Consider the following 21812-nt stretch of genomic DNA (forward strand, 5'->3'; position numbering starts at 1 on the left):
CAAGACCAGTGGAGGGCCCCGCGCCCGCCGCAACGTTGTCCTGGTGAAATCCTTTAGGGCAGCACTCCAGGCGGCGGCCCTCCTCGTCAAAGACTTTGAAGAGCAGCACGGAGGCGCCATCGTACTTGAAGTGGATCACGAGGGCGCCCTCCGCATGGCAGACCCGGGCAATCTTGCCCCAGCCTCGAGTCATGAAGATCTTCCCGGAGGCGATGGTTCCAATATCCACTCTTGTTGCGGGGGCGTTGCAGTCAGCATGCTATAGCCAAAGTTCGCGAACGCCCCTTGGCGGCGAAGAATGGTGGGAGGCGTATCCAGGTGCTCGGTGGCATCACCGCCAACAACACAAACTCACGCGACGAGTCCGCGGCATGGAGCCCTGGGGAAACAGCACACATCTCCATGGTGCGGTGACCACGAGTGCAGCGCGGGCGGCGCCGCTCGTCGCGCCGCTCTCCTGAGCCCTTGGCTTAGGCGTACAAGGGAAGCGGGTACCCTGGAGGTGGCCACTCGCACCAAGGCCTCGTCACCACCTGCATCGCCGCTTCGTCGCGGCGGTGGACCGGGCTCTTCTTCGGCAGGAGCGGACCTGGATCATTGCGAGGGGCCTTTCCTTTCTCTTCAGCGGAGAACCTTCGGATGGGTGCCATTGCTGCTAGCGGTGGAGCAAGGAGGAAGAAGCAAGTGAACCAAGAAGAGATGGGCGACGGGGGCTCCGCCCCTCCCCATTTATAGCGGAAGAAGGCCAACCGACACCTCCCACGATCTCAGGTAATGATGATTTTCCTTGAATGTCACAGGGACTTGTCAAGTCGAGCAGTTGCCGAGGCAGCATGGGGAAGTGGAGACGGCCATGTCCAATTAACCACCACGCGTCAACCGAGGCCGCAAGCTTTTGGGGCCCACGGCGCTCCGCTCTTGACCCTTTGGCTTCGCCTCGAACCCAAGCCCGAGCGCGCCTTGGGCCCGGGGGCTACTGTCAGTGTTCTGGGAACGGGGGTCCCCAGACTTGCCTGCCTGCGGCCCATGGCGCGACTTTGTTGGCAGGCCTGTATGACCCATCTTCATTGACAAGGAGCCAAGACCCTCGCGAGCGGCCAAGCCTCGCGAGGCGGATGATGCAAGACCTCCTCAGGAGCGGCCTCACCAGGCTGCCTCGTGAGGAGCGGAGATATCAAGGCGGGGCGAACCTCGCGAGGCTCTCGTGACGTGAGCCATGACGATCGACACCAGGCGGGCGCCAGCGTGCGCAGTGTCCTTGCTTCCTCTTTTGTGCTAAGGGAGCAAGCGCATGCGTGGAGTACCGAGGCATCAAGCAAAGGTTTCCATATTGGTGCAACGATACCAAGACTCGCAGGACGGCAGGACAGAGGTCACCGTGGAGCCCTCACCAGAACCTTTGGCAGGCGAAGACCACCTTTTGTCAGGATAGCTCATACTAGCTGTCCCCTTTCAAATTGGCCACCATTGTTGGCTCCCTTCCCACTCAATATTTGGGAAGAGGACTAGGGCCTCTATAAATAGAAATAGCCACCACAAAGAGAAGGGGGGGATCAAGAGCCAACCCTTAGCCACACCGAACACAAGAACACCTCAACCTCAAGAGGCTGTTCTTCCCCTTGTACTTTTCATCATCAGCCCAAGAGGCAATCCACCACCACACTGGAGTAGGGTGTTACACCACAATGGTGGCCCAAACCAGTATAAATCTTGTGTCTTTGTGTTGCGAGTGCGTCGAGTTTGTCCGCGAGACCTTAGCGTGCTAGGGCGTAGATCGGTAGAAGGGAAGGAACTTCACGTGCACCCCAGTGTTTGAACCTTAAGGGTCTGCCGGAACCCCAGATACAACAAAGGTACTGTAATGAACTCATTATTTATTTATATTGGTGTTAAACCTACTGTATTCCAACATCTCTATGGTTTATAAACTCTTTTACTAGCCATAGATTCATCAAAATAAGCAAACAACATAAGAAAAACAGAATCTGTCAAAAACAGAACAGTCGGTAATAATATGTAGCTAACGCAAGTTCTGGAACCCCAAAAATTCTAAAATAAATTTCTGGACGTGAGGAATTTATCTAGTAATCATCTTCAAAAATAATTAACTAAATATCACTTTCCAAATAAAAATGGCAGCAGTTCTCGTGAGTGCTAAAGTTTCTGTTTTCTACAGCAAGATCAAAAAGACTTTCCCCAAGTCTTCCCAACGGTTCTACTTGGCACAAACACTAATTAAACACAAAAAACACAACCAAAACAAAGTCTAGATAAATTATTTATTACTGAACAGGAGAAAAAAAGCAAGGAATAAAAATAAAATTGGGTTGCCTCCCAACAAGCGCTATCGTTTAACGCCCCTAGCTAGGCATAAAAGCGAAGATAGATCTAGGTATTGCATCTTTGGTAGGTAATTCTTCAATGAGACACCTATAATTCTTACGAGTTTATTCCTTTTTATTAATTATCAAACTCCTAGGTACAAATTCAAGAAAATCATTTTTAGCAAACGGTTCCTTAATGATAGCAAAAAGATTAGGATGAACACTTATTGATTTTAAATCCGCAGTTTCCTTACTAGAGGATTCACCCTTATTTTTAGGAACATAAACAAGGTTGGAAATTTTAGTAGGAGGATTTGGTGTATTTTTAACGGAAGAAAAAGCGGATCCCAAGTTGGTGATAATTCCCTCAAGTTTATCGATTCTAGTAGAATCTTGATCTATTCTTTCATTAACTATGGGTTCTTTTTCCTTAAAAATTTTCAAAGTAACTCCCACCTTAGATCCATATTGGGTAATTTGGTTGTGGATCTTTTTATCCAAATTCTCAATCAACTCTATAGTAGCAACTTTATTCTCAATAATTTCAAGCCTTTGCATCACATGTTCCAAAGTTAACATAGTTCCATTAACCAAAAGAGGTGGTGGGCCAAACAAATCTATCATAGCATTATAAGAATCGAAAGTATGGCTACCCAAGAAATTTCCTCCGGTAATGGTATCAAGAATATATCTATCCCAAGGCATGATGCCTACATAAAAATTGCGGAGAAGAACGGAAGTAGATTGCTTCCTGATAGATCTATTTTGAGCATTGCAAATTCTATACCAAGCATCTTTTAGATTTTCTCCCTCCCTCTGTTTAAAATTAAGAACTTCATTCTCAGGAGACAATGGAGTAGATAAAGGACTAGCCATAACGACGAAGCAAGCGAAAAAGAGGCAAATAGAGAAAGAGAAGGGGAACAGAGAGAGAGGGTGAATAAAATGGCAAGGGTGAAGTGAGGGAGAGGAAAACGAGAGGCAAATGGCAAATAATGTAATGTGAGGGATAAGAGTTTGTGATGGGTACTTGGTATGTCATGACTTGACTTGGCATGAATCTCCCCGGCAACGATGCCAGAAATCCTTCTTGCTACCTCTTGAGCACTGTGTTGGTTTTCCCTTGAAGAGGAAAGGGTGATGCAGCAAAGTAGCGTAAGTATTTCCCTCAGTTTTTGAGCACCAAGGTATCGATCCAGTAGGAGATCATGCTCAAGTCCCACGCACCTACACAAACAAATAAGAACCTCGCAACCAACACGATAAAGGGGTTGTCAAGCTCTTCATGGTCACCTACGAGAGTGAGATCTGATAGATGTGATAAGATAATATTTTTGGTATTTTTATGATAAAGATGCAAAGTAAAATAAAAGGCGGAAGATTAATATGATGGAAGATAGACCCGGGGGCCACAGGTTTCACTAGTGGCTTCTCTCAAGAGCATAAGTATTACGGTGGGTAAACGAATTACTGTCGAGCAATTGATAGAATTGAGCATAGTTATGAGAATATCTAGGTATGATCATGTATATAGGCATCACGTCTGAGACAAGTAGACCGAAACGATTCTGCATCTACTATTATTACTCCACACATCGACCGCTATCTAGCATGCATCTAGAGTATTAAGTTCATAAGAACAGATTAATGCTTTAAGGAAGATGACATGATGTAGAGGGATAAACTCATGCAATATGATATAAACCCCATCTTTTTATCCTCGATGGCAACAATACAATACGTGTCAGTTCCCTTTCTGTCACTGGGATCGAGCACCGCAAGATTGAACCCAAAGCTAAGCACTTCTCCCATTGCAAGAAAGATCAATCTAGTAGGCCAAACCAAACTGATAATTCGAGGAGACTTGCAAAGATAAACCAATCATACACAAAAGAATTCAGAGGAGAATCAAATATTGTTCATAGATAATCTGGATCATAAACCCACAATTCATCTGATCTCGACAAACACACCGCAAAAGAAGATTACATCGAATAGATCTCCAAGAGAATCAAGGAGAACTTTGTATTGAGATCCAAACAGAGATAAGAAGCCATCTAGATAATAACTATGGACCCGTAGGTCTGAAGTAAACTATTCACACATCACCGGAGAGGCCATGGAGTTGATGTAGAGGCCCTCCGTGATCAATGCCCCTTCCGGCGGAACTCCGAAAAAGGCCCCGAGATGGGATCTCTCGAGTATAGAAGGTTGCGGTGGTGGAATTAGGTTGTCATGGTGCTCCTGGATGTTTGGGGGGTACGTGGATTTATATAGGAGGAAGAAGTACGTCGGTGGAGCAACGGAGGGCCCACGAGGGTGGAGGGCGCGCCCCTGCCTCATGCCTCCCTCCCTTGTTTCTTGACGGCCGCTCTAAGTCTCCCGGGTCACATTTGTTGAGAAAATCACGTTCCCGAAGGTTTCATTCCGTTTGGACTCCGTTTGATATTCCTTTTCTTCGAAACCCTAAAATAGGCAAAAAACACCAATTTGGGCTGGGTCTCCGGTTAGTAGGTTAGTCCCAAAAATGATATAAAAGTGTAAAATAAAGCCGATTAACATCCAAAATAGCTAATATAATAGCATGGAGCAATCAAAAATTATAGATACGTTGGAGACGTATCACTTAGTGATAAAGTAAAGCAATTACATGGCGATTGCATTTCATACAATAAAGCGACAACCATATGGCTCTTGCCAGTTGCCGATAACTGTTACAAAACATGATCATCTCATACAACAATTTATATCATCACGTCTTGACCATATCACATCACAACATGCCATGCAAAAACAAGTTGGACGTCCTCTACTTTGTTGTTGCAAGTTTTACGTGGCTGCTACGGGCCTCTAGCAAGAACGTTCTTACCTACGCATCAAAACCACAACGATTTTTCGTCAAGTGTGTTGTTTTAATCTTCAATAAGGACCCGACGTAGTCAAACTCGATTCAACTAAATCTGGAGAAACAGACACCCACTAGCCACCTGTGTGCGAAGCACGTCGGTAGAACCAGTCTCATGAACACGGTCGTGTAATGTCGCTCTAGGCCGCTTCATCCAACAATACCGCCGAATCAAAGTAAGACATTGCTGGTAAGCAGTATGACTATTATCGCCCACAATTCTTTGTGATCTACTAGTGCGTATAACATCTACGCATAGACCTGGCTTGGATGCCACTGTTGGGGAATGCGGTATTTCAATTTTTTTACCTAATATCACGCAAGATCTATCTAGGAGATGCATACAACGAGAGGGGAGAGTGTGTCTACGTACCCTCGTAGACTGAAAGCGGAAGCATTTAGTAACGCGGTTGATGTAGTTGAACGTCTTCGCGACCCAACTGATCCAAGTACCGAACACACGGCACCTCCGCGATCAGCACACGTTCAGCTCGATGACGCCCCTCGAACTCTTGATCCAGTTGAGGCCGAGGGAGAGTTCCATCAGCACGACGGCGTGGTGATGATGATGAAGTTACCGACGCAGGGTTTCGCCTAAGCACTACAACGATATGACTGAGGTGTGTAACTGTGGAGGGGGGCACTGCACACGGCTAAAAGATCAACTTGTGTGTCTTTGGGGTGCCCCTCCCCACGTATATAAATGGGGGAGGAGAGGAGGCCGGCCCTAGAGGGGGCGCGCCATGGGGGGAGTCCTACTTGGACTCCTATTCCAAGAGGATTCGCCCCCCTTTCCTAGTCCAAGTAGGAGAAGAAGGGAAAGAGGAGAGAATAGAAGGAAGGAGGGGGGCGCCGCCCACTCCCCTTGTCCAATTCAGACTAGGCAAGGGGGGGGCGCCACCTCTGGCCAGCCCTCTCTCTTCTCCACTAAGGCCCATTGTATGCCGGGTGGCGTGCCATGGTCAAGGCCAGGGGTGAGGGCTGGAGAGCCAGTAAGAGATCCTGAGGTGCGATGCTCAGGGGGCCCCCTTTTAACGCGCAAGCGAATCACATGAGAGAAGAGGGAGAGTCCGCGGTACCGCCTGCTGCAGCCCTCAGGAAGTTCTTGCAAGTTAGCGCGAGGAAGGGCACCGGTCGTCGTGGTGATTGCTGGTTTGCTTCTGGCGCGCGAGAGGGGACTCCCTACTACGGAGAGGCCCCGGGGCGTGTACAACCCCGCCCTGACACGTGGCTTGCACGACAGGGCTAGACGAGGTATGTCTGGGCACTCGTGAGCCAGCGCGGGACTCACGAGGCCCTACCTCAAGGCGGGTTGCGCCTGGTCTTGGTTCTTGTTCGCTGTCTTGGTCCTGCAATATGGTTAGACAAGGCGAAGGGTCCTGAAGAAAGACGGCCGGCACGCGGCTCCCATGGTGGGCGACAATCAAGCAAGTGATAGTCATAGATAGATTAAGCATGGAAAGCATACTGGCTTAAGTAAATGCAGGGAAGATGCATGCCACTGGGTACGGCTCGAGCGGCTTGGGGATGATGCAGCCCGAGGGGCGCCCCCAACAAGGTAAGCTAAAGGCATAAAAAGGGATACATGCCATAGGGATGAACCCACGCGGCCTGGGAATGATGCAGCCCTAGGGGCGCTCCCAGCTGAATGAACTTGGAAAATGTCACCTGGTTCTGTTGATGAGGGAGAGTTGGGGCAGCTGAAGGTATGCGGCGAAGGGGATACTGCTCATGATCCACCGGGGCCCTGAGCCTCGGGAGGCTCTGGGGGTCCAGGGGGTTCCTTGAGGACCATCTTCATATCCGTCAGCACAACATCGTGTCTGGCCTCCTGAGCCACCAGGATGCTCCGCAGGGTGCGTTGATAGGCGGTCGCCATGCTCGGCAGGCCAAAAGGCATGCGAACGTAGCTGTGAGGTGGACCCTCGCAACATCCCACGCGCGAAGGCCAGAAATGCTCCTGAGAGGCGGCCCGATTGAGCCCTGGGACATCGATGCAGACACGCAGCCCGACATCCTTGCCTGGATGGGGAGCTGCGCCTAGTGAGCGGCGGCCGCCGCGCATGGCCCTTGCATCTTGCAGTTCCTGAGTGGTCTTGGTGATGAACTCCTAAACGGTGGGCACTCCTTGTCTTGTGTTCTCCTGAGGGAAACGTGCCACGAAGCACACCTCCAAGTGGTGCCCAAGCGCCTCCCTCGTGATGCTGGCAAAGTCTGAGGCCCTCCAGAAGAGAGCCCCCGAGCCCTGCCCGAGAGGGGCGTTGGGCGCGCTTTCCTATGCGATGGAGGGAGGCGCCCCAGGCGCTGGCGCCGATCCTGACGAGGCGTTGCTTGCCTGAGGCTCTGCATGGCGCAACTGCTTCTGGACGGCACTCGCCCTAGTTGTCGGGGTCGTCGATTGCTGCAGCTTGGAAGGCACGCTCGAGGGAGCACACTGCGTCTCTTTCCTCGCACGGGACTGTGATGATTCCACCGCTTCCCGGGATCTTGAGGACATTGTAGCCGTGATGGGTCACCGCCATGAACTTGGCCAGGGTTGGATACCCGAGGATGGCATTGTATGGCAGGCGGACGTAGGCGACGTCAAAGTCGATGAGTTTGGTGCAGTAGTTGTTGCATTCTACAAAGGTAACGGGGATGTGGACCTGCCCGATCGGGGTAGTAGAGCCACCGGTCATTCCCGAAAAAGGCTTGGTACGCTGGAGCTAGTCATATGGCACTTGGAGGTTGTCGAACATGTCAACGAACAGGACATTGAGCCCTGCGCCGCCGTCGATGAGGGTCTTGGTGACGTGCACGTTGCTGATGACTGGTGAACAAAGCATTGGGAGGACACCTGCAGTTGCTGCGCACTTGAGCTGATCTGCCGAACTGAATGTGATGGGGCACCTGGACCATCTGAGCGGGCGTGTGGCCTCGAGCTTGGGGAGGACTGCATTCACTTCGCAAGCAAACTGTTTGAAGATACGCTGCGAGGCTGGGGCTTGAGCTCCGCCCAAGATGCAAGCGATAGCGCGTGGCTCCTGGAAGCCCCCAGCCCCCTCGTCTTGATGGTGGTCGTCATTCCTTCTGGGCGGTGGCGGTAGTGGAGGAAGGCCCGTGTTGCCTTGAGGACGATCCTTACGAGGCTGGTCCCTCCAGGCGCCCTCGCGAGGCTGATCCTGCCAGCGGTCCTCATGAGGCCAGTCGTGCCGCTCCTGGCGCGGGCCACGGTCGTCCCAGCGTCCGCCACCAGGTGCTCCTCCTTGGCCGTAGCCCCGGTCGGTGCGCTCGGGGCGTCGACCGAAGCATCCTTCTTGAATGGCTCTGAGCTCTTGACAGTCGTTGGTGTTGTGGGTATGCAGGTTAGGAAGGCGCAGAACGGTCGGCTGCTCTTGGATGACTCGGGAAGATCTCGGCCGCGCTTGGTGTCTGACTCCGCCGCGAGCATGACCACTCCTTTGCGCTTCACGTCCTTGGGCTTGGCTTTCTTCTCCTCCAGGTCCATAGCCGGGAGCTGGAGGAGGGAGAGGCGCCCCTCCTCAGCTCTTGCACACTTGGTCACGATGTTGAACAGCTCCAAGGTCGTGCACAACTCCTCATGGATGGCGAGCTCCTCCTTCATCTTGACGTCACGGACGTCATCGGAGAACGCTGAGATGATGGCCTTGTCGATCACCTTGGGGATCTTGATTCGCACATTGTTGAAGCACTAGATGTACTTCTGCAGGGTCTCTCCTGGATGTTCCTTGAGGCGGCGCAGGTTACCCGTGACCGGGGGGCGGTCACGAGTGCCCTGAAAGTTGGCGATGAAGCGGTTGCGCATCTCGTCCCAGGAGGAAATCGAGCCTGGAGGCAGGTTCAGGAGCCAGGAGCGGGTGCCATCCATGGGAGCCATGGGAAACTAGTTCTCCATGACTTTCTCGTCGCCGTTGGCCGCCTCGATGCTCAGCTCGTAGAGCTGCAGGAACTCCGCGGGGTCGGGGGTGCCGTCGTGGCGAGGAGGCAGATCTGGCTTGAACATGCCTGACCATGCGGCGCTACACAACTCGGGGGTGAAGGCGCAGAAGCCGGCCATGGTCACCGGGGCCTGCCTTGGAGGTGGAACTTGGTCTTGGTGCCCGCGTGCCGCTACGGCAAGCGGCGCGGGGCCTTGCCGCAGCAAACGATCCTGGCGCGGCGGTGCGAGGAGTGGCGGAGCGTCCGCTTGCGGCTGAGGGACTTCTTGACAGGTTCTTTCTTCACGTGCGGGCGCCGGACGCGGTGGTCGCACCGTGGAGCCGTGCACCTTGGTGCTAGGGCGCCATCTTGGTGCAGAGGTGGCGGAGGTGCTTCGTGAGCTGCGTCACCCATGGCTGGCGGAGGGCGAGGCAGAGAGTGGGACGGCGCATGGGAGCCCCCTGTGGCACGGACAAGCTCGGGGATGCGGTCTAGCCAGTCCTCGTAGAGGTCGTCGACTGGGCGGTAGCGCAGGAGCTCGTGCGCCATGAGGAGCGCGGCCCATGCGTCCGCGGGGAGACGACGAGCGTGAGACGACGAACTAGCGGGAGTCAGCGATGGAGTGGCGGTGCGTCCGTCCTGTCACACCAAGGGCTGCAACGAGGATGCTTGCTGCTCGTTCCCCGCCGAGCTGGTGGCGGCGTTGGCGGCAGGCGACGGAGAGCGACGGGGTGGCCCGCCGATAGGGGCCGTTTGAGCAATGCGGGTGGCGAGGGCAGCCCGGCGCTCGGCGTGGGTGCGGCGTGCGTCCGCCATGGAGACGATGAAGCGACACGGCGCGGAGCGACAGAAGGGAAGCTTCGGCGCACCCCTACCTGGCGCACCAAATGCCGGATCATGGATTCTGGCAAAACCCATAAGGTTCAAACACTGGGGTGCGCGCGAAGATTTCCCCCCTACCGATCCACGTCATAGCTCGGCTAAGATCTTACGGACTAACTCGATGAATTCGCAACACAAAGGACACAAGATTTATACTGGTTCGGGCCACCGTTGTGGTGTAATACCCTACTCCAGTGTGGTGGTGGTGGATTGCCTCTCGGGCTGAGGATGAACAGTACAGGGGGAAGAACAGCCTCCTGAGGTTGAGGTGTTCTTGTGCTTGGCAAACTTGTGTGTGTTCTGGTCTCCCTTGATCTCTCTCAGATCTCCCCCAATCAATCGATCCCCCAGCTATGGTGGTGGCTTGTCCTATTTATAGAGGCCCTGGTCCTCTCCCCAAGTATTGAGCGGGAAGGGATCCCACAATGGCCAATTCGAAGGGGGATAGCTAGTACATGCTATCCCGACAAAAGCAGTTTTTGCCTGCCAAAGGCTCTGGTGGTGACGCCGTCTTGGGCTCCATGGTGACCTCCGTCTTGCCGTCCTGCTGGTCTTGGTCTCGTTGCACCTATATGGAAACCTTTACTTGATGCCTTGATATTCCACGCCTGCGCTTGCCCTCTTAGCACCAAAGAGGAAACAAGGACGCTGCGCGCGCTGGCGCCCGCCTGGTCTCGATCGTCATGGCTCATGTCACGAGAACCTCGCGAGGTTTGCCGTGCCTTGAACTCTTCGCCCCTCGTGAGCCAGCCTGGTGAGGCCGCTCCTGAGGAGGTCATGCGTCGTCCGCCTCACGAGGCTTGGCCCCTCGTGAGGGTCTTGAATGCCTTGTTAATGAAGATGGGCCATACATGCCTGCTAGCAAAGCCACACCGTGGGCCGCAGGCAGGCAAGTCTGGGGACCCCCGTTCCCAGAATGCCGACAATTTCATTAGGGTTAGGGCATAACGTAATCTCGGTGAGACCGATTACACAAACTCGGTAAGACCGACTTTAGTAATAAGCTAACCAGAGAGTTGGTCAGGCAAACTCGGTGGGACCGATTCGTTCATCTCAGTGAGACTGAAACGCTACGAAGGGGAAACAAAGAGTTTGCATTGTGACCTCGGTGGGACCGATTGCTCATTTCGGTTGGACCGAAACGTTACAAAGGGAAACCGAGAGTTTGCAATCCCATCTCGGTGAGGCCGAGATCCCTATCGGTGAGACCAAAAATACTAGGGTTTTGTGGCAGTGGCTATGTCAACTGAACTCGGTGGCGCTGGATGGAAAGTTTCGGTGGGGCCGAGTTTGACTTTTGGTTTGGGACATATGTGGATATGAGAAAGTGGTTGAGGGTTTTGGAGCATATCACTAAGCATTTTGAGCAAGTAACCCATTAAGCAACACCTCATCCCCTTTTAATAGTATTGGCTTCTCCTATGGACCCAATGTGATCTTGGATCACTAAAAGGTAAAATGTAGAGTCTTGAGCTTTATAGCTTGAGCCAATCTTTTGTCCTTAGCATTTTGAGGGGTCCACATTTCTAATCCATGCCATGCCAATCATTGAGCTTTCCTGAAATATTTGTCTTGAAATAGTATTAGCTCAATGAGCTATATGTTGTTAGGAATTACCAAAACCACCCAGGGATATTTGCACTTTCAATCTCCCCCTTTTTGGTAATTGATGACAACATATAGATCAAAGCTTTACAAATGATTATAAGATTGAAATACATCATCGCTTTGAGAAGTATGTGATAAGCAAGAGCTCCCCCTAAATTTGTGCATTATTTAAGATTTGCTTGTGAATGCAAATGCACAATCAATTAGGATCATGGGTCACTCTTCCATGTCACATACATCTTGGTGGAGTGCTCAAAATGATAAACATTAAAAAACATGCACTCATCACCAAGCAAAGTGAATGATCATATATGGAATATAAGAGATAGTATCATCCAAGCAAGCATTAGCATATGATCAATCATATGATCAAACAAGTATCTCACACAAATCTCACACAGACAAAGACATAGTGTATCAACCAAGCGCATAAAAAGGTTCAACCAAAAACAAGAGAGATAAAAGGCAAAACACTCTCTCTCGAAGCCTATGATCTATACATATTTCTCCCCCTTTGGCAACGAGTTAGCAAAAAGTTTGAAAATGCATAGTGCTATGCGTCTCTCAGGCTCGGTCTTCGGGAGGTGGTGTAGAGAGAACTCCAAGGACGAAGGCATCTGTCGATGTAGTTGGAGCTGGTGGAGTGGCTGCTGGAGGTGGCACTGAAGCTGTAGCTGCTGGTGCAGACAATGTAGCTCTAGAAACAGGTACATACACTACAGCAGACCTCTGACTCCTTGGTACTAGCTAAAAAGCATTAGTAGTTGCCTTCCCTTTCTTCTCTTCTGCTTCCTCTTGGAGCTGCTCAACTACAGTCTGTATCTCAGTTACTTTGAGGTCATTATCATAAAATTTTGTCTCAACAATCCTCTCCAGGCTCTCCTGATTCTGAGTTAGGGTGGCCAAGCCCTTCTCAATCCTCGGTGTAGCTTGAATCAGATAGCCCAATTGATCTTGTTTTGACTTGAGGAACACCTGAGATGCTTCTTCTGCACTTGGCATCCTTGCAGCTTTCTCTGCCTTAGCTTTGGCTCTCTTCTCTTGTGCTTGAGTTGATGACGGTTCATTCTCATTCATGACAACTTCATTATCTTCAAATTCAGGATATAGGGGTAGATGCTCCTTGTCCAACAAGTATGTTCCCGTGCCCATCTTAGAATGGATGAGCTCCTGAATATGTGGAGCATACCCATAACTTCTCTTTTGGTCAGCAACTGTCCTTTTGACTGTCTCTATAATCAGGCTCATGACTTTAAACTTCTGAGGGACATCAAGGATTTGCAGCATGTTGATGGAATGTACTATGATCATCTTGTGATCTCCTGACTTGGCTAGCAATGTGTGCCTTATGATCCAGTTGATGGTAGGCAGACCAGACAACAAGTAATGTACAGATCCAAGCTTGTGAGTCTCCAAAGCTTTATCAGGGATCTCTTTGTACATGTTTGCCATGGAGTTGTGGTCTTTCTTCTTCTTGGCATACACATCCAAGTCATCCTCATGTTCCTCTGGGGCATTGATTAGCTTGGCCCATTCTTCAACAGTGGATTGGTACCTAGTACCTTCTGACATCCATATGATCTTCCCATCTGGGTAAAAGTGAGCAGTGGAGTAAAACTGCATGATCAGCTCATCATTCCATTTTGTGAACTTCTGTCCAACAAACTCATCTACTCCGCATGCTTTGAAGCTGTCATATACTCCTGGGAAGTGATCTTGATTCTCCTTGATGTATTCCCAATCAACCCATGTCATGTCACAAACAATGGGCTTCTTGTCAAGCAAAATTGTCTCATAGAAGTCTTGTTGTTCTTTGGTATGAAATCTGTAATCAACTGCAGTCCTTCTCCTAACAGCATAGGGATCAGACTGTCTCCACAATCTCAGTCCATCATCTTTTCTCATGTGCATGTCTTCAGCCACTGGATGAGCATCATTGTGGTCTGGGATCTTGGGTTTCAATTTCCTCAAAACAAGAGACTCATCATCCTCTTCTTCAGCTTGAGGCTGTGGGGCCTTGTTTTTCTCTTCAACATGAATACTTCTAGTGTTTCTCTTGGGCTTTGACTTCTGAGCTTGAGCTTTGGGAGAAGACTTGGGCTTTGATGTTGCAGCCCCTGACTTAATAGCATATCTCATGAGCTTCTGAGCTTTGGGTGCTGGAGCATCCTCTTCCTCTTCCTCTTCTTCTGTTGGATCCTTAAACATGGATGATCTCCCTAGGACTCTAGCAGTGGTCTTCTTGACCCTCTCTTTTCTCTTCTTTCCTTCTCCAGCCTCTTTGGGTTTAAGATTGAACTCCATAGTTTCTTCCAAGGCTGCTTTCCTAGGCTTGGATGTTGGCACTCTCTTGGCAGGTGCCTTCTTGTGCATCCCTGGCTTTGTTGTAGCAGCTGACCCATACTCCTTCTTCAGTACTTTCTTCTTTGAGGTGGTCTCATCCTCAACAGCCACATAGTATTCATCCTCAGAGTCTGAGGTTCTCTTCTTCCTTGCTTTAGTGGCTGCCTTGGGCAAGTTATTAGGTGTGCTTCTATTGCCGTCATCATAGCTGCTTGAGGGATCCGAACCCTCACTCAATTGCACATGTTCCTCAAATTTGTTCTGACTGTCACTATGGTCAGACATCTTGGCAATCACTGACAGCAAACCCTGTGAATAGATGTAGATGAGGTAGAGTGGATGAGCATCACAAAGGGTAGAGTTTTTGTAAAACAGATGAGTCAAAAACTTAGTTTTAGTTCTCCACAGAAAGCATTTCAGAGCTACTGATTTGATAAACTCGGTGATATCGAAGCACCTTTTGGAACCTAAACTAGTGAACTCGGTCAGACCGAGTCATAGTTTAGTGGCACCGAGACTGCTAGGGTTTCATAGAGAATCGAACTCTGTCACACTGATTTGCAATTTTTGGTCAGACCGAAAATGCATGTGCTATGGCCTAAGCCAAATCGGTGAGACCGATTTCTACAATTCGGTCGGTCCGAGATGAGTCTGGCGGAGACCTAACCCTAAATTTTTAAATCCAATCTAATCTAAAGGAAATTTTCAGTGGATGGATTTAATGCATACTTGGTCATGATCATGGCAAAGTAATGCGCTATGAATCAGAGTTAAGGAATTAGCACATAGAGTCGAACCCATACCCTAGTTCGGCGGAGGTTCGCTACAGCGGCAACGGCGGAGCCGAATTTCGTCGATGGTGATGGAAACTTGCAGCGGGAGGTCGCTGGCGGCGAGGAGATGATCCAGAGACTTGAGGAGGCAGAGCAAGACACACGCGCGGGCTGAGGAGTTTGAAGAAATTTCCAAAATCTGACCAGTGGGTATATATATCCCGATCCTGTCGGTGTGACCGAGTGGAACAACTCGGTGGCACCGATATGCAGAATCTTGAGCGGTTACTGCAACTCGGTGTGACCAAAAAGTTCAAATCGGTTGCACCGAGATGGAAAACCTAGATCAACTTAGTGAACTCGGTGTGACCGAAGTGGTTGACTCGGTCATACCGAAGTGCGCAAAGAGGTTTTGGAAGTTTAAGTCTATGATGAATCGGGGACTCCGAGTGCTCCTCACACAGAGTGTTTCGAATCTGACTTGATCAAACTTTGTGATGTAGCATGAATAGAGTTTGAGACGAGAAAAACATAGATAGCTAGAGGGGGTTCTTAGGAATTCTTGTCCATCCACTTGGCAAAAGAGAAAAACGCCAAACAATGAAAACAACAAGTGGATGTCCTCGAATGAGTAAAATATGCAACCAACATGCTCACACAGTAAAATGGCAAATAAATATGTGGAAAAGCATTCACAAACACTCTAGCATCTATCAAGAAATTGGTGATTACTAGGTCATCTATATATGAGTATATTGACCGAGGAGTCAAATGAGAACATTTGATCATAGGTCATACTCATCTTTTAAGCACAAGTGGGGTTGCCACTTTTACATAAAGCATTGTTGCGTTCACACCATTAGAGTTGCTTTAGCTCAATTTATTAGAGTAAAGCTCCCCCTAGATGTGATATCCCCCCTAAGAGGGATGAACTAACCTTGGGTTTTGTCGATGATGACTTCATGTAGGTGTTGAAGATGTAGATTCTCAATGTTGATGTAGATTATTTGGAGCAATCCATTGGAGTGAGTTGCACTTTCAATACCTACACGGGTTAGTCCCACAAGAAACAAACAAGGATATCCATAGACATAGAGTGATGTTCACATAAGATGATGTCCATGAAAGCATTAGGTTACCTTGTCCCTTGTCTTACCAACAAGAGGGTTTGTGACTCCTTGAACTACTGCAAGATATGGAAGTTGTTTGCACATGTCCTTGCCAAAAGATATGAGTGAAGTATGTTGGCGGAGTCACCCTCAAGAACTCTCTAGTTCTTTTTCTTCGGGATCCATACCATCTTGATGGGAATCCTTGGAGTTGTAGTCGTACTTGATGAAGTGGAACTTGATGTAGTCTTGGGAACCCACTTGACCAAGGCCTTGGGAGCTTCTTCAAATGCATCAATTTCCTCTTGAAGCTTGTCCTCCCTGTTTTCCTTGTGGTCTTGTGGTGGAATATCATCTTGAGCTTGTGTTCCTTGGAAAGAAGTAGGATCATACTTCTCTTGTTGAGGAACAAACTTCGTCTTGGGGTATTGATCTTCTTCCCACTCAACTCCATTGGCATTGAACCCTCGTTCAAAACCAATTCCTTAATTATTCCGGTGTCTTCTTTGCTTGCGTATAATTTCCTCAAATTGCTTACTTCAGGCAAGGCTCTTGTAAACACCTTTCTCTATAATTCCCTTCAATAAGCTATTTTCTTGCTCAAGTGTAACTTGGCTAAGAGAATCATTAGTGGAATCAAGAGAACTACTAGAAGTAACAACATTGGATTTAGCATGATTATTGTTACTACTAGAAGAAGAATCTTTCTTACTCTTGTTGCTATATTTAACTTGTGGCATGTAAGTAGACAAGAGCAAACGCTTGGCAATGTAAGAAGAACTTTTCTTGCGAAGATCAACATTGATCGCTTTTAAGAACCCATGCTCTTGCTCAAGGTTGAGCTTTTCAAAGCGTAAATTTTCATGAGTCTTTAAAAACTCTCGATGATTTTCCAAGGTAGTTTCATGAGCTAACTTAAGAGTGTTTAGTTCTTTAGTTAGACACTCAATCTCCTTCTTATCATCGTCATTCATTTTATGTTGATTAGCATGATTAATAGCAAGTTCATCATAGTTTTCATCACTAGAATTGTCAACAAGTAAATCATCATCAACTAGCAAGTCATCTTCATCACTATTGAAATCAACATACTCAAGGTGTGATACCTTTGAGCCTTTAGCCATGAAGCATCTTCCAATTCCTTCATTTGGTGACTCAAATATGTCATAGGAGTTGGCTGATACAAGTGCTAGACCGGCAACACCTTCATCTTGAGTATTTTCGGAGTCGGGGTGCTAACTTCTCTTGGAGTGATTGAGTATTTTGGTGACTCAACATGAGCTTGATGTCTTCATTTTGTGTAGCTCCTTGATGATTTGTCCTTTCTTTCCGAATCCTTGCTTCTCTGTATTGTTCTTCGTTCATAACGATCATCTCTACTCCTTCTCTCTCTTGGTGGTGATTCTTCTCTTCTACTTCTTTTGGGAGAGTCTTCTCTTCTTTTGTAGGGAGCCGTACACTCATTGGAGTAGTGTCCGGGTCTTCCACAATTGTAGCTATTATGTTCACGACTTGAAGATCTTTTGTCATTGTAGGACCTTAACTTGGAACTTCTTTCCTTGCTTCTACTCTTGTAGAACTTGTTGAAGTTCTTCACCATTAAGCTCAATTCTTCATTGAAGTCTTGTTTCTCACTTGATGATGTAGGGGCTTCACATGAGGCTTTATAGGCACCACTTGATTTGTTGTGAAGTTCCTCTTTATCCTTAAGTGACATCTCATGAGCAACAATTCTTCCAATCTCCTCCGTTGGCTTGAGATCTTTGTAATTGGGCATCATTTGGATCAATGTGCACACGGTATCATATTTTCCATCCAAGGCTCTTAGAATCTTCTTGATGATGAATTTATCGATCATCTCTTCACTTCCTGAGTCGGCAATCTCATTTGTGATGAGAGCAAGCCTAGAGTACATTTCAGCGACACTTTCACCATCCATCATTTTGAATTTGTCAAGTTGACTTTGAAGCACATCGAATATGGATTCCTTGACGGAGTTAGTACCTTTGTGCATATCAATCAAAGTATCCCAAATTTCCTTTGAATTCTCAAGAAGGCCGATTTTGTTGAATTCTTCGGGGCACAATCCGTTGAAGAGAATATCACAAGCTTGAGCATTGTATTGCAACATCTTCAACTCTTCCATGATAGCTTCACGGTTCGGTTCTCTCCCATCAAAGAATTCACCTTGCAAGCCAATAAACACAATAGCCCAAACGGCGGGGTTATGTCCAAGAATATGCATTTTCATCTTATGCTTCCAACTAGCAAAATTAGTACCATTAAAGTAAGGACCTCTACGGTGGTAATTTCCCTCGCTAGATGCCATACTCTCCTAGGTTGTGAAACCAAGGCTATGATCACCAAAAGCTATGGAAATCAAGGAAAATGGAGACCAAAGCTCTGATACAACTTGTAGGATCGAAAGTATGTCTTGAGGGGGGGGGTGATTAGACTACTTGACCAAATAAAAATCTAGCCTTTTCCCAATTTTAAGTCTTGGCAGATTTTAGCAACTTAGCACTAGTCAAGCAAACAACCTACACATGCAAGTCTAAGAGTATAGCAGCGGAATGTAAAACATTGCACATGAAGGTAAATGGAGGAGTTTGGAGGGAGCATATGCAATGTAGACACGGAGATTTTTGGCGTGGTTCCGATAGGTGGTGCTATCGTACATCCACATTGATGGAGACTTTAACCCACGAAGGGTAATAGTTGCGTGAGTCCACGGAGGGCTCCACCATGAAGGGTCCACGAAGAAGCAACCTTGTCTATCCCACCATGGCCATCACCCATGAAGGACTTGCCTCACTAGGGTAGATCTTCACGAAGTAGGCGATCTCCTTGCCCGTACAAACTCCTTGGTTCAACTCCACAATCTTGACGGAGTCTCCCAAGTGACACCTAACCAATCTAGGAGACACCACTCTCCAAAAGGTAATATACGGTGTGTTGATGATGAGCTCCTTGCTCTTGTGCTTCAAATGATAGTCTCCCCAACACTCAACTTTCTCTCACAGATTTGGATTTGGTGGAAAGATGATTTGAGTGGAAAGCAACTTGGAGAAGGCTAGAGATCAAGATTCATATGGTTGGAATGGAATATCTTGACCTCAACACCTGCGTAGGTGGTTCTCTCTCAGAAAATGTATGATGGAAGTGTAGGCATATTCTGATGGCTCTCTCTCAAATGAAGAGTGGGTGGAGGGGTATATATATCCTCCTCACAAAATCTAACTATTACACACAAATCACCAAACTCGGTGGGACCAAATAATGAAACTCGGTTGGACCGATTTATTTCAAAATGTGAACGTTAGGATTTTTGGTGGGACCGATTTCATTAGGGTTAGGGCATAACATAATCTCGGTGAGACCGATTACACAAACTGGGTAAGACCGACTTTGGTAATAAGGTAACCAGAGAGTTGGTCAGGCAAACTCGGTGGGACCGATTCCCTCATCTCAGTGAGACTGAAACGTTACGAAGGGGAAACAGAGAGTTTGCATTGCGACCTCGGTGGGACCGATCGCTCATTTCGGTTGGACCGAAATGTTACGAAGGGAAACAGAGAGTTTGCAATCCCATCTCGGTGAGACAGAGATCCCTATCGGTGAGACCGAAAAGACTAGGTGTTTGTGGCAGTGGCTATGTCAACTAAACTCGGTGGCGCCAGATGGAAAATTTTGGTGGGGCTGAGTATGACTTTTGGTTTGGGACATATGTGGATATGAGAAAGTGGTTGAGGGTTTTGGAGCATATCACTAAGAATTTTGACCAAGTAACCCATTAAGCAACACCTCATCCCCTTTTTAATAGTATTAGCTTTTCCTATGGACTCAATGTGATCTTGGATCACTGAAAGGTAAAATGTAGAGTCTTGAGCTTTAGAGCTTGAGCCAATCTTTTGTCCTTAGCATTTTGAGGGGTACACATTTCTAATCCATGCCATGCCAATCATTGAGCTTTCCTGAAATATTTATCTTGAAATAGTATTAGCTCAATGAGCTATATGTTGTTAGGAATTACCAAAACCACCCAGGGATAGTTGCACTTTCAAAACTCTTTGTTTCCCCTCATAACGTTTCGGTGTTACATAGATGAGCGATCGGTCCCACCGAGTTTGCCTAACCAACTCTTTGTTAACTGATTGTTGAAATTGGTCTCACCGAGTTCATGCAATCGGTCACACCGAGATGAGGTTTTGCCCTAACCCTAGCACATCGTCCCACCGAGTTGATCATAATGGTCCCACTGAGATTCCTAACGTTCACATTTTGAAATGAACCGGTCTCACCGAGTTCTTCTATTCAGTCTGACCGAGTTGGGTCAAATGTGTGTAACGGTTAGATTTTGTGTGGATGCTATATATATATATGCTCCACCCCCTTCTCTATTCAAGAGAGATCCATCAGAACGTGCCTACACTTCCACTACTCATTTTCTGAGAGAGAACCACCTACTCATGTGTTGAGACCAAGTCATTCCAATCCAACCACAAGAATCTTGATCTCTAGCCTTCCCCAAGTTGCTTTCCACTCAAATCATCTTTCCACCATAGCCAAATCCATGAGAGAGAATTGAGTGTTGGGGAGACTATCATATGAAGAGCAAGAGCAAGGAGTTCATCATCAACACACCATCTATTACCTTTTGGAGAGTGGTGTCTCCTAGATTGGTTAGGTGTCACTTGGGAGCCCCCGACAAGATTGTGGAGTTGAACCAAGGAGTTTCTAAGGGCAAGGAGATCGCCTACTTTGTGAAGATCTACCCGAGTGAGGCAAGTCCTTCGTGGGCGGTGGCCATGGTGGGATAGACAAGGTTGTTTCTTCGTGGAACCTTTGTGGGTGGAGCCCTCCTGGACTCGCGCAACCGTTACCCTTTGTGGGTTGAAGTCTCCATCAACGTGGACGTACGATAGCACCACCTATCAGAACCATGCCAAAAATCTCCATGTCTACATTGTGTTTGCCTTTTCCAAACCCTTCCCTTTACCTTCATATGCAATGTTTTACTTTCCGCTGCACACTTTTACAATTGCATGTGTAGGTTTATTGCTTGACTTGTGCTAAGTTGCTAAAATCTGCCAAGGCTTAAAATTGGGGAAAGGCTAGATTTTTATTTGGTCAAGTAGTCTAATCACCCCCTGTAGACCTACTTTCGATCCTACAAGTGGTATCAGAGCTTTGGTCTCCATTTGCCTTGATTTCCATAGCTTTGGTGATCATAGCCTTGGTTTCACAACCTAGGAGAGTATGGCATCTAGCGAGGGAAATTACCACCGTAGAGGTCCTTACTTTGATGGTACTAATTTTGCTAGTTGGAAGCACAAGATGAAAATGCATATTCTTGGACATAACACCGCTGTTTGGGCTATTGTGCATATTGGATTGCAAGGTGAATACTTGAAGGATGGAAGAGAACCATATTATGAAGCGTTCGCGGAAGAATTGAACATGCTGCAATACAATGCTCAAGCTTGCGATATTCTTTTAAACAGGTTGTGCCCCAAAGAATTGAAAAAAAATCAGACACCTTGAGAATGCAAAGGAAATTCGGGATACTTTGGTTGATATGTGCAAAGGTACCGAGTCCGTCAAGGAATCCAAATTGGATGTGCTTCAATGTCAACTTGACAAGTTCAGAATGAAGGATGGTGAAGGAGTCGCTGAGATGTACTCTAGGCTTGCTTTCATCACAAATGAGATTTCCGGCTTAGGAAGCGAAGAGATGATGACAGATTCATCATCAAGAAGATCCTAAGAATCTTGGATGGAAAATATGACACTGTGCGCACCTTGATCCAAATGATGCCCAATTACAAAGATCTCAAGCCAACGGAAGTCATTGGTAGAATTGTTGCTCATGAGATGCCACTTAAGGATAAGGAAGAGCTTCACAACAAGTCTAGCGGTGCTTACAAAGCTTCATGTGATGCTCCTGCAA

Source organism: Triticum urartu, chromosome 1, assembly GCF_003073215.2.
Source record: "Triticum urartu cultivar G1812 chromosome 1, Tu2.1, whole genome shotgun sequence".
In the NCBI taxonomy this organism is placed as follows: domain Eukaryota; kingdom Viridiplantae; phylum Streptophyta; class Magnoliopsida; order Poales; family Poaceae; genus Triticum; species Triticum urartu.